The sequence below is a fragment of the Girardinichthys multiradiatus genome, chromosome 14, assembly GCF_021462225.1.
Source record: "Girardinichthys multiradiatus isolate DD_20200921_A chromosome 14, DD_fGirMul_XY1, whole genome shotgun sequence".
In the NCBI taxonomy this organism is placed as follows: Eukaryota; Metazoa; Chordata; class Actinopteri; order Cyprinodontiformes; family Goodeidae; genus Girardinichthys; species Girardinichthys multiradiatus.
The window spans coordinates 35192317-35206393 of record NC_061807.1 but is presented as its reverse complement, the minus strand read 5'-3'; the positions used below and the strand labels follow the sequence as shown (position 1 = coordinate 35206393).

Below are 14077 nucleotides of genomic sequence, written 5' to 3'. Positions count from 1 at the left end.
GTTTCACTTAGTGCCTTATTTACTGTAACCCTGGATTTACACTGTATCTGGTCCAGTCCGCTCCGGTCCGCTGCGAGGCCCGGAGGAGCTCCAAGAACCATATGCAGATTGTGCAATGAAAGCCAGTGATAAATGCGGTAGCAAGTCCACAACAACTCATTCTATGGAAGTTAAACCAGTTAAACTGCTTCACTTTTCATTTTATTCATCCAGATATTTTCATGTGTTTTGTTCTAATGGGTGAGTTCACTGAGTGCAGCTAAGCTATATTTGTTGCTTAATTTGGTGCATTTAATGTTTAATTGCTTGGTTTATGATACCTTAGTAACCTAATAACTGATCTAATTTATCTAATGTAAACAACTGATAATATATACATGTGTATATATAAATATGTGTGAATTTATTGATATAGTGATATCTAGTCTGTTTTTAGTTAATTATTTTGAAAATCCGGATGTTATGCCCGTTCTCTTTCCTGGTGGTGAGTTATGACTCATGCAGATTGACTTCTGCTGTGCTCCAGCATTCAGCAAAGATAGGCTCTGGCGAATTAGATGGTCATCCGCACTTGTGCTCTGCCATCTGATGATAACTGACTTTCTTCTCCTGGCTCTGCTTTGTCTCTTTCTGATAGAGACTGAAATATATCTAAAGAAATATCAGATTATTCGCTGCTGTCTGTGTTCCTGGGCATTGTAGCAGCACTTAGTTTACGTGCGGGGTCCCCTTGTGACATCATAAAAGAGCGCAACAAAATTGCTAAGGATTAGTCTGGAAATGCCTTTTTAGTGAAATTTATAAGCATATATCTCAACAACTGTTCATGTTTCTGTTTACATGTCTCCACTGCTATTTTGAGGATTTATCTTTGGTGATGAGCTCCAAGTTTTGAAGCTGAAAGGCCTCCTTAGCGTCTAATCTTGAACTCCCTCCAGGGATTCTCTATCAGATTCAAGTAGGGACTCTGCCTGGGCCGCTCCAAAATGTTAATAATAGTTCAGTCAGAACACACATGCTTGTAAAATTAAAATATATGAATAGCTTTGGGGTTAACTGTATAAAAGAACTGTGTTTTAAAAAATCTGTAACCATTGTAGAATAATTCTGTCCATATATTGTAATTTACAAGACTCTGAGCAACATGTCAAGTCTTAATTGTCAAATTCTGACAATTAAGTCGATGCTGTTTGTCTGGAACAAAAAATGTGTCTCCTCTGCACCTTCTTATACGAACTGGCTTGAAAAAAGAAATCTCCACCAGCCGTGCAAACAATAAAGTGAGCCAACACATAGAGCACAACAGAGCTAATGTTTTATTCTCAGTCAAGATTCCTCTGGTGTGGCTCTGTGGACCGAGGAAGCTCTTTGCTTGGAGGTAAGCCAAATGTCGTTTAACAAGGAGGCATCAGGGAACACAGAGCTGAACAAAGCACAGCAAAAACTAAATAAAAAAATGATTTGGACAAGCTGTCAGCTGAATGGAGAGCATTTTTTAAAAGGAGCTTTGATTTGTTTGACATTACCAAAACCAGGAGATGAATGAGTTTTTTTTTTTGATGATGCATGAGGCATACTGTGGGAGAATAAATTTTAAACCTGCAAGACATCTTCATTTTAAATGCCAGCCCCCTCTCATTGACTCTAACCTCCTTTTTATTATTTCCATCCTCAGTGTTAAAAACGACATACTCTACATGGCCCCAACCCCCCTTTTCTCTGGCTTTAACTCATTGATATCTACATTGTTGATGCTCTAGGGTGAGGCTATTGTACAAAATGATTGCAGTTACAAAGCTATGCCCCTCACCCCATTTTTGTAATGATCCTCCCTAAAAACAAATTATGCAAAAGCATAAAAGTGAAGAGCAGCGTAAAAGAGAAGCAGAAAGGAGATGAGGAGCCAGAAGCTTCCCTCTCTTTGCCCTTTCGTTCGCCTCCACTCACAGAGAGGCAGCCTCTGACTCTGAAGAGTTGTTGTCATGGTTTCGTTTCGATTTTGGCAGGATGATGAAGTCATTGGAAAAGCACTGAACTTAGTTTACAGTGAAAAAATACAGTTACTGAATAAAACAAAACTCCCAGAATGAATGGTGTGGTTTGGACAGAATCTGGTACAAACGGTGGCTTAGTGTGTTGTGTACCTTGCAAAAGTTCTCCTAACCCTTAAACATTTTCCAATTTTGCAGCCTATTAACCAAATAACTTCAGTGTATTCTGTTATGTGTTTTACGTAATAAATCAACACAGAATTTGTGCATAATTGTGAAGTGGAAGGAAAATGATTCATGGTTTAAGACTTAAAATTCAATAGTTTTGCTGCAGTTACAGCAGCAAGTGAGGCATGTCTCTACCAGCTTCTTTGCAAACTTAATTGGGCCACTGTAACAAATAGTTTGATCTAAACTGCATCTTTGGCTGCCTTCTTAGGTTAGCTGTCGTTCTGGAAAATTAACCTCCATCTCTCCATCTCCATGTCTTTTGTAGCCTCTAAACGGCTTTCTTCCAGGATTGCTGTATATTTATCTCTATCTATCTTCTGAACAATTTTAACCAGCTAAAGAAAAGCATCTCCACAGTATAATGCTGCCACCAAAATGTTTCACTATGGTGACTATGTGTTGACTACGTGTAAGATCATATGCACTGTTTAATCTCAAAACAGGATTTTGCATTTAGATCAAATGGTTGCTGTGTCCTCTACATCACTTATGACTAAATGCAAAACAAGACTTCTTATGGCTTTGCCACCGTAGGCCTTGCCAAGTTCCAACAGGGCGGTATATGTGGAGCGCTCGACTAATAGTTCTCCTGCTGACAGCTTCTCCCACCTGAGCACTGGATCTCTACAGCTCCCCTAGAGTCACCATTGACATAACTGCCATGTCTTGCTGGGTTTACAGTTGTACGTAGGGTATCATTTTAGAACCTAAATGTGCTTTGAAAATCTCAACCACTTTCTCCCTGAAATGTTTTGTGTGTTCCTCAGTTTTTATGATGTTGTTTCTTCAATGATGTTCTCAATCAAATGTCTGAGGCCTTTAGAGAAAAGCTGGATTTACACAGAGATTAAATGGTACACAGACAGACTACATTTAATAAGAGGCTTCAAAAGAAAACGGGCTGCATTGGATTTTATCTAGGGGTATCATAGTAAAGATGGATTAATAAATATAAATAATAATAAATGTACCTCAATTTGTAAAAAAAAACCTTAAAACCCTTCCACTTCACAACGATGCACTACTTTGTGTCCCTAAGTCTTTAGTGTATCTGCATCTAAGCAAAAATAGGTCCTGTAATCTGACAAGTGACAATTACTTAAAATCTTCCCATTTCCCCACATTTGTAGGGTTTTCTTCCCAATACACTGGTGCAGATTCTCAGTCATCCAAGACCTTTTCGGACGCCATTGTCATCAGAAGATAGATTAAAACACTTAAAATAACTTGGTTTACACAGAGCTAAAGATGCTTTCCATCAATTCCTACCTTCTGTTGTATCATACCCTCTTTTTATTGTCTGCTAATGCGGTTAGTAAACAGGTTAGCTCTGGGCTGAATGCAGTGACTGTGGTGTTACAGGGGAGCATTCACCCTCTGCCTGGTTGTGTGTTGGGGGAAATTTCCCTCTGCGACCCAGTCTCCCACAATTAAAAACGCCGGCCTCAGCGCGATCACAACAAGTCATCCGGCAAAATCGTGTGACCTGACAGTGTCACACACAGAGTATAGAACAAACTGGGTCTACTGAAGCAGAGTCAGTGGGAAGAAAAGGTCCTATACTGGGATGAAGGCAGGGAAACACAGGTCACATTAAACTCGTTTTCTGATGGATCCCAGTGTCCCAGTTTCTCTGGTCCAGGATGAAACTGGGAGGCTCCAATAAAAGAAACAGATATGTGTTATTTGTTAGCTGTTAAAGATGGAGGCTTACAATTAAAACTATTAGGTCTGGCTAAGCGAAATTAACAATCCATATGGTAAAGGCAGAGATAACAACCGTGAGCCACTTTTTCTCATTCTATTGATAGTTTTACATTGTTTCAGAAAAACTATGAAAGGATTCGTGTAATAGATAAGGATATTTAACACAACCTATTCCTCCTAAGACCTCAGAACAGGACATGATGGTAAATATTTTATTTGTACCTTTGGTAAAGATATGTAAAAGAATTAAAACAAATTAATTATTTGTTCTACTTGTTCTTCTTAAAACAGTAGAAAAATCTAATCTTTAATTGGAGCACATTTATTTAGCAGAGGAAACACATAAATATGTTTTTTACAGAATCAACAGTGCAGTATTTATTGCTAAACTTGCTATTAATATGTTGTAAAATCCTCTTTTCCCAACAAGAAAGCACTTAGTTGTCTCCTAAAACCTCTCTTCAGCTAAGCCCCACATGTTTTAGGTTTGGGAACTGAGATGACCATGGAAGAAGGTTGATTTTTTTGTCTGCTGAATCATTTCTGCATTGATTTGGCCATATGCTTTCTATAACTATTCTGCTGAAATGCTCAATGATGACCCATTTTTTTAGTTTATTTAAAATCTTCTGGTATTACAAAGAGTTTATGATGTCATACACGAGGTTCCCTAGAAGAGAATCTGGCCCACAGCATTACAGATCCATCATGTACTTAACAGTGGCCATGGTGCTTTTCAACTTATTCAGACTTTGTTTTACACCTGAGCAAACTGGTTGTTGCCCAAGAGAAACAGGGTTTCAGCAGAGCCTTAAATTGCCCTAAATTGCGGCTCTAGGAACAAACTTCCTGTTTGTATGCATTTTTGTTGTTGATCCCCATTCCCTTGTTTTCCTGTAAAGCACTTTGAATTGCTTTGTGTGTGAATCCTGCAATAAACTTGCTTTGCCATGCCTTGCCTTGAATTACATTGTAATTTTGTCTTCAATTTGTTCGCTCATTCCCTTGTCCTGCCCTGGCTGCATTGATTTGTTATGTTTATTGTAGTAATAATTTACTCATCCTTAGCATGCTGTGACAAAACTATAAAGCCCGAACAGTCATCCTTCCCCCCTAACATTCTACTCCTTAAACTTACTTTCAGTAGTTTGTTTAGGGAATCAAATTTTAAATGTTTAAAAAAAATAATAATAATAAAATAAATATTTTTATTACATCATTCAATGTTATATATTCGTTATTATAATTAAGTATGAACCTATCGGCCTCAAACACTCATTAAAACTCGCAGATGGTCTGAGTTTTAGTGAATGTCTCATTTTATCAAACACTAAATGTTTATGTTTGTGATGGCTGAAGAGTAAAGGATTTTTTCACATACCTTTCAAACTGCTGGTTGTCATATAAAAAACATCTAGAGAGTAAGCTTTAGAGTGTTCTTTACGTTGTTTATTATTGTCCTCACTGTGCATGGTGGAAAGATAAACATGGGTCCTAATCCACCCTTCTTTGACACCATTTCAGTTGCTTTTTCATTATAGCTCTGAGATTTATTCTAAACCTATGTACAAGTTTATGAAATTATCTATTTTATTGTAGCCCTTTCCTGACTTATAAAATAAATGCCATCTTCTTCCATCTTTCCCATTTTGAAGAGTACCAAAGAGAAATATGCCTCTGTGTCATATTTTACCCTAGGGAAGCAGCAGGACATTGATTATTATTGAAATGACTAAAGACACTCGGCTCCTTTTAAAAAGTGTACATTAAAATGCTTCAGTTTCCTTTATTTTATAGGAATTGTTCATTTGCTGAATTGATTTTTTTTATTTTTTACAGCGTAAGATTAAGTTATTGCAGACATGTTATTTTCAAGCATTTTAGCAACCCCTCTACAGGGGGAGGCAATAAATCTGACACTTTACAGGCACTAGCAATAAGAATGAAATCGGATTGATTTCAAGTTGTAATCATGTAGAAAAAGAACTTACTTCCCATATGCTCTCCACATGGGAACAGTGTTATGTGAATTTACAAAGATGTTTTTTTTTTTTTTCGTGCTTGGCCTTGCGTACAGTAAACAAGGTTTTTTATGAAGATAGCATTAGCAATTTTATAAAAATGATGATTTCATAGCTCCTCATCTAATCTAAAACCTGACCCCAAAAAAAAAAAAAATCAATCAGGAACAAATGTCAGACAACTAAATTATAATCGTAAAAATCTAAATATTATTTTAGCAGCTGGAATGTAATAATGTTTGCTTCTCTCTTCAAATGCACTAAGATCATTTACTGATTTTTTGTTTAAAATGTTTGTGTTGATTCCATGATATATATGTTTTTACTCAGGGTTATATTTTTTTTAATAAAAATACAATACTGGCCCATGCCTAATAAAAAGTGGCCTACACATTACTATGTGTGTTGTTCTTTCAGTTAGTATATAGTACAAGCTCCTTCTTCTCTGTTTCAAGTATGTGTTCATTGCAGTTTTAATGTTCCTCGTGTAGCTAGAAATCAACAAAACACACTTCACTAAACTGAAAAAAGGATTTTGTACTTCAAACCTTTTGAAATCTGGTCATTTCTGTGGAACATGTTTTAGTTTTAATATATATATATATATATATATATATATATATATATATATATATATATATATATATATTTAACTGATTCATAGAGGTTATGAGTAAGACTTTGCGATCACACTGCTGCCTTACGGCTAGAAGGTCCTGGGTTTGAATCTTGGTCTGGTGTCTTTCTGCATGGGGGTCGGTATGTTCTCCCCATGCTTAGATATAGCATGGGGAGAACATGCTTAGATATAGACAAAGTGGGAAGATAAGTTGTACAAATGGCAACCATTCAGGCCAAGATATCTTGAATTAGCATTTTATCATACACAAAAAAGTGGAAAAATTCATTTTTAAAAGATGTCCCATGCTGTGTAGATGTAAACATCTGTTGAACTTTACAAAAGTGCAAACACCCTTTTATTTTCCAGATCTGAATTTGAACTGACACAATAACAGATTAATAGATACATAACTGTGTAGGCTAGTTGAAAGCACAATTTGCTCTAATTTGCTGTGAAGGCCCATCTTCACACTGTTGTACCCTAGTCATGAGAAGAAACATGGACTTATCTGTACACAATTAAAGAGGCTGGTAGGAAACCCTGCATCTCTGATTACAAACACTAACCTAGCCTTAGCCCAGGGAGGAGGAGTCACAGCTGGAACCCCTTGATGCCATGGAGCCACTAACAAAACTGTCCTACCAGGTCTGCTCGTTCCCATTACTCACGCTAGCAGAAGTTGGTTGCAATGGGGAGGAACAGCACAAGAGAGTCTGAAACACGCTGGCGGGTATAAAACTGTTCTACTGTGAAGAATCCTTGGATCCAAAGTTGACTACGATCTGGTATTTGAGTACCCTGCCGATTGATGAGAACAGAAGTTAATCTGTTGCTAATGAATCCAGCATTCATGGTAAGAAGGAGTAATTAAGACCAGCTTGTCTTGAACCTTTCTTTCTGAGTTTCTGCAGAAAAGAAACCTGAGCAAGATATTTCTCCAGAGAAGACGCTGTCTCTAATCATCTGTCATCTTAATCTTTGTAATAATGGTATTTCAAGCATGATTAATAAAAAGGTTATGAAACAAGCTACTTCCCTTTGTTGACCGAATGCTAGCACCAGCAAAGTCAAATATTTGAGTTCTAATTTGGCAAATCATTCTTTAAAATATTTTTTTGTTAAAATAATGTTTTACTTACCTTCATTGTGACTGGTTGTTTAAAGACAAACCAATTGCTATCCTTAATTAGTTTGAAACTAATTTGACCTCATTCCAAAATTCCTCAAGATAAACATTGGTTCCTAAACATAAATATCCACATTAACTGTCATATCATTGCATCACTTATTTTGTTCCCTTGTTCCTTTATTTGTACAAAGTTCATTAGTTCACTTTATTCCTTCATATTGCTTGGTAGTTTAGTTAAATTGTTGTAGCCTAGTAAAGAGTTTGTTAAATATTTTTAACTTGGGGTTGAATTGTTTTTGTTAATAAATTCTTATATTTCAAAGAGAAGTTATTGAATTTATTTTGTGTGCAGAGTTTGCTATTCAATAATGCCAGTGCTCGAATCTCTTTTTCATCTATAGTCCTAATACCACCGCCATAGGACAATAGTTAACAGACCGAAAGTCAGTCAGTCATTTTCTACCGCTTATTCCATAGTGGGTCGCGGGGGAGCTGGTGCCTATCTCCAGCAGTCTATGGGCGAGAGGCAGGGTACACCCTGGACAGGTCGCCAGTCCATCGCAGGGCAACACTCAAACAACCATGCACACACTCATTCATACACCTAAGGACAATTTAGAGAGACCAATTAACCTAACAGGCATGTCTTTTGACTGTGGAGTACCCGGTGAGAACCCACGCATGCACGGGGAGAACATGAAAACTCCATGCAGAAAGACCCCAAGGCAACAGTGCTACCAACTGCGCCACCAGCCCCCAGACTAATAGTTATTTAATCAATTATGAAACAACTTATTAGCATATTATTCCTTATTACACAACAACACTGTTGTTTAGCAGTTTTAAAAGATTTGCATGTATCTCAGTTATTTCCAAGGTACCGAACTGTAAAAGCTCACCCTGACCTCTGACCTCTCTGGAAAAGAGAAATTAAAGACCTCAACTGATGGATCAATTAAAATATCAACTATTAGATGTGCTCGGATCAGCCAACATTGAATTCTCACTGATAGATTATCCCAGCAAACCCGAAGGCAGGCAGCCAGATCAAGGCTGGATCGTTAGCTTTGCCAACAAAACCACCAGCAACACCCAAGCATGAACACCCAAACACTGCCCTCAAGCCGCTGCCACCTCTTACATGCAGGCTTGTCGATCTATGGGCAGAAAATAAACGAGCCTGGAAACCGCTGAGTAAGGCAGACTGCGTCGGTTGGGGCGGGAAAATGGGCAGACAGAAAACTACAAATTTTTCATGACCTCTGAGAGACGTCTATGGGCGAGTGAGTGCAACAGACCAGGGGTACAAGCAAGACAATGAGTGTTCTTCCGCTGGTTCAAGCCCACACACGTGTGTCAGTGATTGTTGTACTTTGCATCATCCCAGAGGGACCAGCAGGAGTTAGGTCAGGAAGACAGATGATGGCAGAGTGAAGCTACATTCAGACAGATTTAGGAAAAAGAGGCCAACGTTCCCAGACAGCAAAGTGCTTTAAAAATTTACACGAAAACCTAGGATGTTATGGTTATTTCAAATCAAACCTGAGGAAAACTGTTGAATAAATGACTAACTTATTGGCAGCAACTAAAAAGCCAGAAAGAAGGAGATTATTTTACATTTATCTTTTTCAAAGCATGAGATAAATAACGGAATAGTTCTATTTCACAGGTCAAGTATTAGTGGACCATGGTCCGGATCCAGACCCATGTGCCGTCCAGTCCGGACCCAACCTGATTTTAAACATTTATATATTTCTGCATGTTGTCCAACAGTGTTTATCTTCACCTGCACCACATGTTAATATGGTATATTCCTGCGGAGCGTCTGGCCCTGGGCTGCACATGATGCAAGTCAGGCCATGAGCTGCTTCAGTCGTGGCTGCTGCTGCTACCCTAACTGCAAAGCATTTTCTCATTTACTATGTAGATATAAACATTTTGTTCCTGTCGGCTGCCGCGTCTGACTTTTGAACAGGCGTGATGGGCAGCTATGTAGGTCAGCGACATTCTGGTCCACACTCCAAGCCAGCTGGTGGCAGTAATGCACCACATCGTTGAATGCCAACCGCCAGAAAACAACAAAGAAGAAGCTATGCGGGTCCTTTAATGCGGGTTTCTAAGTTACTAGTTTGGGAGCTCATGCTTGCTAATAGCACAATGACTTGGTGGTGCACAGATGAGTGAGTAAAAGAAGATGGCTTCATCAAAAGTACATAAAGTGGACTATGAAAATCACACATTTAAAGATAAATGGACAGAAGCATACGGTCTCTTATAGCACAACAGTGAGCATATGAGTGTTCACTGTGAGTACAGTGCATTTTGGGAAAACACAAAAAGCCTTTCACTGACTGGGAAATGATCAAAGAGTGCATGGAAGCTGTGACAGAAACACTTTAGGATGGAAAAAAAGGACAACGACTTAAGGAAAAGGTTAAGCAAATTGCCATAACTGTCACAAGGACAACATGGAGAGCAGGACCGTTATACCAAGATGTACAGACCCAGTTCGACTGAGCCATTCAAAGTGTGTTTAATAATGGTACTTAAATTGGATTGCTCTTTTCTGTTCAGCATATGATTTCATGGGCATATGAATAATTGACCAGTAGTTGAAAAAAAACAAAAAACCTCTAATGTTAATTAAATGTTAAGCAAGTAAATGCCTTTTTTTTCTTTGTTTTAAGTTGTTGTTTAATGCTAAATAAAACATCCTGCATCTTCAAGCTCTCCATGTGTTCAAATTGTGGCAAAGAGGTGGTTATCACATAATGTTTGTTGTTCTTTTTTACAGCAAAATACTTTCTTGATGTCAAAAGGTAGTCATTATGTAGACGTTTGTGTTAGTCAATATTTCAAAAGATTCATAGCCACACTCCATTCAAACTCTAGGTTTCATCAGATAATTTGTACAGTGATAGGGTGTTGTTGTTTAGAGTTGTTTAAAGTTTTCAAAAAAATTAAATGGGAAATTTCACCATTTTTAAGACCACTCATCTAGACAATTTACGGAAATACAGGTATCTAGTGGTTTCAGTACATGGGTAAGACATTTCTAATTGATAAAAAAAAAACTGAAATAGAAGGGGATGAAATGGCGGTACCTGGGTATTAATGGGTGTACAGATTTGGGTGATTTGGCTAGATCCCGCTTGATTTGTTTATTTAACAGCAACCAAAACCTTCATGTTTAATGTGTTCAATTTTATGCGAACAGACTGCATTTACAAAGGTAATCATTTTTTTGTTAAAACATTTATAATTCTCTCTTCTTTTGTTTATTTACCTGCTTTTTGAGAACTGCCCACAGGCTCTCAGTAGGCTTAAGTTTTCTGGCCGCTGTTCAGATGAAAAAAACTCTAATCACTTTACCAAATTGTCTATCGATTATTGGACGAAGTTGCTCTTTGTAGATGTTTTGATCTCCCTTTTAATTCACAACAGTGTTCTCAGGCTGAATTGTAGGCCATCTCATCTAGATGAGAAGCAATAACGTACATTTTATCTGCTGGTTCTATAAAGGACTCAAGGTCACAAGCCTGCTGTCCCCTAGTCTTTCAGACTGTTCCCTATATTAAACAAGCTCTTCAGTGGTGGCAAACTGATTTTATTTAGCTATAAAGTAAAATAAAATCAGTTTGCCAAAAGAAATCTAATCCACTTGGACAACTATTTCAAAACAGTGGGAATTGTCACCATAAAGTCTGAAGCCACATCTAAGTTAGTAACAAAGCTTTTTTCATGACAGAGAGAATAGAGAAGTAGCTTTAACTATGACAATACTTAAGCAAATATGGGATGCGATGGGTTCCAGTAAGAGATATCTTATACAGCATGATGGAGGATTATTCAAACCATGAACAGGCCATGAGTGTTTGATGCATTTGCCTATTGAATCAGTATTTTCACAAATAAAAATTATAGTAAACCTGGTAAGTAAAATTATGTTTCTAAAAATTATGCATATGTGTATCAAAAAATGCCCTGAAAATCTACCATTTTCTCCCCAAGCAAAAAATAAAGATTTATCAACCAGCAAAATGTCCCCCTCCACATTTTAGTTTCACTCACTGAAGTTAAGTAACTGTGTGAATGATAATGTATGTGCACATTTGAGGCTTATTGGCCTTCCTTCCTCCATGATTGGCTTACGTAATAAATCAGTGTAAGCTTCTGTGAGCACAGCCTCTCAAGAGTATGACTCTGTGTTGTACAGAAGCTTCACAAACATGCATTAAAGAACCCTTTTATTTAATCTGCATTCAGTCAGGCTGTGGTCCAGACATGAAAGAACCCAGTGAAAGGGACTCAGTGTATTTGTTAATAGGACAGCAGTTGTGATGGCGCTGTGCTCTTCAGGCCTGTGCACAACAGGACCCTAACCTGTATTATACCCATACAAAAATGAGAACCATTTCCAAATTGCCATAAAATATATATCAGGTCAGGTTGTTCATCTGTATCCTGACTTTCACTCATTTTATTTAAACCATTTCTTTTACCGCATATATGATCAAGCTAAATTCCTTCTGGGGAATAATTTTACTGTCTGACTGGACACAAATTTAGCTATTTGGTTACAATGACAGGAAGTATGTTTGCAGGAGTCAAGTTGAGGCTTTCAAACCAAATCAAAGCATGGTGGTGGCAGCATCATACTTTGGTGCTGTTTTGCTGCCACACTGGTGCTCTCCACAAAGAGGGTGGAATAATGAAAAAGGAAGACTATACATCAAGCTCACTGATGGCTACAAAAATGTGTTGTTGAGATGCAACTTGTAAAGAGACATTTATCCAAAGCAGGATACTTTTATGATCTCGAATTTGTATATTTGCCAGTTAAACAGCCCTGGACAATAACATTAATGGGGCACACAGTCTATGCAGCTTCTCTTTTAGAGCCCCACAGCACCAAACACTTGGATAACCTTTAAGATATGGGAAATGCTAATAAAATAATAGATTTTTTATATGCTTGTTCAAATTACCAAAGTTCCGCCCAAACATCTGAGGCTGCTTAGACCCAGGAGGCCTTTAGACATGAAGGCAACCAGCATTCAACAGAAGCAGCTGCTACGATAGCAAAATGCAATAATTATCTTACTAATAATAACTAACACACCTATGTTTTTAGCCTGACAGTAAGACGTTAACATACCTATGCAGTCAATTCCAATGCACACCTTATGTCCAAACATTGCCATTCGTACAGATCATGACAGTAGGAACACAAATTCAATTCTATTCTCTTATATCTCTTGTTTTAGCAGCACGATTTTCAGAAGATCCAGTGGATCCCTGTCACAGGCTTAATCCGCTGTACACCTCCTCTTTTATAAACTCCATTTATTCCCTCTCTTTCTTGATGCCTGAAGCGTGCTTTTTGACAAATCCTGCAAGAAAAAAAAATCTTCCAACTGGTGACATTTTGTTGCAGACAGAGAGGAGAGGCACCTGACCAGCGCGCCGCCGCCAAACAGGGGATGAGAAAATGGTGTGAATGCTGCAAAAAGGAGCACCTGCTTGCATAAATTCGTTTACACATAAATGTATATATTGATTTAAAACCGCGAGCCTTTATTTTAACACATTTGCGGGTCTATAAGTGCGCACGCATTGTGATTTGTCCGTGCAACAATAACAAAAACAAATGCATCACCCTCCCTCCCTCCTCCTCCTCTTCCGTGGCTATGTGCCCCCGCATGGACACGGCTCCACACCATGGCTCTGGCATGCAAAGCTGATTGGAAATCCGCTCACATTTACCTGACTGCGGCACCTCCCGTCACCTTCTCTCTCGGTTATTTCTAAGCTCCTCGCCGTGCCTCCTCTCTTGGGCAGCGCTTCATTTCAGATCACCCATGCTCGCAAAGATCAAGGCCGGACTGGATGGATGGGTGGATGAATGGAGGAAGGGATGGGGAAGAGGTGGAGGAGGAAGAGGAGGATAGTAGAGGGGCGGAAGCCTTTGAAGTCAGGAAATGTAGGTCCCTGCTTGAAACCCAGCCGCATGCACTGGATTTATGTCGTTTCCAAGGCAGCGTCTGTCGACCTTACGAGTATCAAGCTGGAGTTTGTGACACAGGAACTCAACCAGAACTTCAAAATAAAAGTCCCTTAAAGAAACACATTCACGTTTCTACAATCTCTTTTTACTCTTAAACCTTATTCCTTTGTCTTTGATGGATCTTGAAATAAAATACATCCTCTTTGTCACTGCCAGACAAATACAAACCAGAATTCTATATTCACATTAAAAATGCATTCCATTTTTATTCCCACATTAACTTTTTATTTAGTGTTCAGTAAAAAATTATTCCACCAATATTGTTTGTTTTACTGTACATCTTATTTTTAAATGCAGGGCATTTTTACT

General features: G+C 38.2%; 1 protein-coding gene across 3 annotated transcripts in view; it reads right to left on the bottom strand.

Moving 5' to 3' along the window:
- The window catches only part of zgc:109889 (uncharacterized protein LOC553542 homolog), a 45552-nt gene extending 31786 nt beyond the window's left edge, over nucleotides 1-13766 (bottom strand). For 2 of the 3 annotated variants that reach the window (XM_047386236.1, XM_047386238.1), the window contains exon 1: nucleotides 13468-13766. The gene's annotated coding sequence lies outside the window, so the exon portion shown is untranslated. Of the gene's footprint in view, nucleotides 1-13461 lie in introns of all 3 variants that reach the window. The other variant, XM_047386237.1, reaches the window with a different exon arrangement.
- Nucleotides 13767-14077: the final 311 nt, after the last annotated feature.